Below are 3,114 nucleotides of genomic sequence, written 5' to 3'. Positions count from 1 at the left end.
CCCAAATCATTTAGTGACGTGTCAAGTCACAAACTGCACTATAAAATATCATGCTTATTGAGTAGGTGTACATAACCTTGTTGTGCAGTGTGTGTTATGCAACCAGATATGTGTGCTGCCACTCTGCATACTAAATGTTAAACTGTTAACACTTAATGGTTTGATCAAGTTAAACAAATGAGGTGCACTTTTAATGTGATTTTTCAGGCAGTATTCTGACTGATTTTGATTTTACAGATCAGCTCTCGATCAAGTTTTAGTGTAACATCTCCTCAAGGCTGTAGTCTTACACGCATTCGCTTTTTTACTCCAGAGCAGGATTCTCCTTCCCTTACGTCAGCTTTCCTGTAACGTCTCTCTGCGGAGTGACCTGCCCCTGTCTGCTTTGTTCACTTACCGCCTTTGTAAAGGTTTTAATAAAACATGGCTGATGTGGACAGCCTGAATCCTTCATGAAACATTCCCTCCTTGTGTTTTTTTTTGGGGGGGGGGGGGTTTGCACACTTGCAAAGCAGATGTGATAGACAAACCAAGGCCACTGTGAGGGAGGATCAGAACACCTCCACAAACCTCCACAAACCTCCCCTCCGACAGAAACAGCAACGGTATATAATTACTTGTGATCGTTCTTAGTTATGCAAACTAACTATGCATTTTCATTACAGATGAAACGTCTGTAGAACTGTACAGTTTTATGATATAAATAATTTAATACGTGATCAGAAGAGGCGATAGAGAGAGAGAGAGAGGGAAGAAAGAAGACACCCATCTTGTGTGGCACAACACTGTTCAGCTTTCTGACCACAGAGGTCTTAAGGGATGAGCTGCTGTCTGAACTGGTTTTATTCTCCACTGATGAATGTGTCCACCTTCAGTTACTTGATAGTGAGGATAAAAAGGTTGAACAGTGTATTGAGAATCATTCTTAATGAATAATTTAGCAGTAGGTATTTTTGATCAGATAATTAACACATAAAGTGTCTTAACATTTGACTATGACCATTGTTAATGAACTACAAATGAACTTTTGTAGTTCCTTTGATGAAATGAAATACAAAATAAGTGAATGCGCTAATGTTGGTTCCCAGTTTTTCATTCATAACATTTAACAAAGTACAGTTTAGGGAAGTTCCAGTTGATAAATAACTAACCTAATATGGATTTCCTTTTTCTTCAAAGCTCAACCTTGGACTGATTCAGTGGCAGCTGCAACAGTTCAGCAATACTATTCATCTCCTGGTTTATGTGAATACACGTGTACTGTGTTACTGTACTTGGCTTGATTCTGTTTTGGTAATGTGTTTCACAGTAGCTGTTGACTGGTGGAAATTGTATTCGTCCTCTCAGGAGATGAACACTAAATCATGCCAAAAACAAATAACCTATATACTTTGCTTTTTAGGAGTTTTGATGACAAACTAATGATGTCTGTCAACTATCCTGTGCTATTTGGAGATTGATTCTGGGAAGGAGGATACAGTTCAATCTATTTTGTACAGCCCAAAATCACAAATTTGCCTCCGAAGGCTTTACAATCTGTACACATGTGACATCCTCTGTCCCAGGACCCTCGCACCAGAACAGGAAAAAAAAGGAAGAAACCTTAGGGAGAGCAACAGAGGAGGGATCCCTCTCCCAGGAAGGACAGAAGTGCAATAGATGTCATGTGTACAGAATAAACAACATAACAGAGTTCACATTAAATGCACATGACAGAAATGATTCATGTAATGAGAGAAGTAAGCAGAATAATGATCTAAAAATGACGACTACTAATAATAACAGCAGTGGATATTGTAGAATAACAATGATAACAAAAGCAGTAATGGAATCGGCAGTAGCAATGCGACGACTAATAATGGTGATGCTGACATTGGGTGTCAGTCGGGACCACGACAGGAGGCAAGACCACAGTCCAGATAAAACCACGATCCACGGAAACCTGTGAGGAGAGAAAGCACAAAGATTCCTGGGAAGAAGCAAAGTTAATAAAGCGCCTCAATGGGACATGAATTCATACAGAAGGAGAGAGAGGAGCTCAGTGTATCGTAGGAAGTCCCCCGGCAGTCGAGGCCTTTAGCAGCTTATCTAGGGGCTGGACTAAAGCAGACCTGAGCCAGCCCTAACTATAAGCGTTATCAAAAAGAAAAGCCTTAAGCCTACTGTGGTGAGTGTGTCTGCTCCCCGGACTGAAGCTGGAAGCTGGTTCCACTGAAGAGGAGCTTGATAACTGAAGGCTCTGGCTCTCATCCTACTTTATAAGACCCTAGGAACCACAAGTAGCCCTGCATTTAGGGAGCGCAGCTCTCTAGTAGGGTAATATGGTACTATAAGCTCCTTAAGATATGACAGTGCCTGACCAATAAGGGCTTTGTAGGTGAGAAGGATTTTAAATTATATTCTTGAATTTACAGAACGCCACAGATACAAAAGGTGTACAAGAGATCATTTACAAATTACAGGAACTTTGTTTTTTTCTGTTAGTATATATGTTAAGCAGCGACGGTCTCATCATTCACTAGTTCAACATTTAACAGACTTATTTCAAAAAAATTGACTTGATTATCAATTCTTTTGACCTTAAATTCTGCTGTTGATTTGGAGGATTTGATTTATTGCAAAACAACATGAAGAATATCATAAATTATATAAGAAAGCTCGAGATCTGAAAATGTATCTTACACATTTATACACAAGCACTCGTAGACTGGCAGATATGCGCACACACACACACACACACACACACACACACAGCACAAAGACTTCTTTCTGGTGAGCAGTGTTATTCTAGTTCCAGACTTCATGCAGGTACATTGAGTCCAGTCCAGAACAGCATGGTTGCTTTCACCAGCACATACTGCATTCACACATTCTGTGGATCGCATTGCCATGGTCACTGTGCCAAGGCAGGCAGAAGTATATAATTCAAAAGAGCCTTTTGGAAATGAGCAGAAATGCTGTTTGGATCCTGTGATTTATTCCGTCTTTAATTTCCCTGAGGTGTATGTGCTTAAGTTTTACCCCTCTGGCTTTCCTGGAGCTAGAAGAGTGACCAGATGTATTGGCCTGATGTTGTGCTAAGTCTCTCTCTCTCTCTCTCTCTCTCTCTCTCTC

At 40.4% G+C, this 3,114-nt stretch overlaps 1 protein-coding gene across 3 annotated transcripts in view; it reads left to right on the top strand.

Annotated features, from left to right (window-relative positions):
- Positions 1-3,114, top strand: part of bmpr1bb (bone morphogenetic protein receptor, type IBb) — a 45,832-nt gene that overhangs the window by 36,969 nt on the left and 5,749 nt on the right. The window lies entirely within an intron of this gene.

The sequence above is a fragment of the Anarrhichthys ocellatus genome, unplaced genomic scaffold, assembly GCF_004355925.1.
Source record: "Anarrhichthys ocellatus isolate YVR2014 unplaced genomic scaffold, GSC_Weel_1.0 scaffold16, whole genome shotgun sequence".
Lineage (NCBI taxonomy): Eukaryota > Metazoa > Chordata > Actinopteri > Perciformes > Anarhichadidae > Anarrhichthys > Anarrhichthys ocellatus.
The sequence above is the reverse complement of the archived record's forward strand: the minus strand, read 5'-3'. Positions and strand labels throughout refer to the sequence as shown.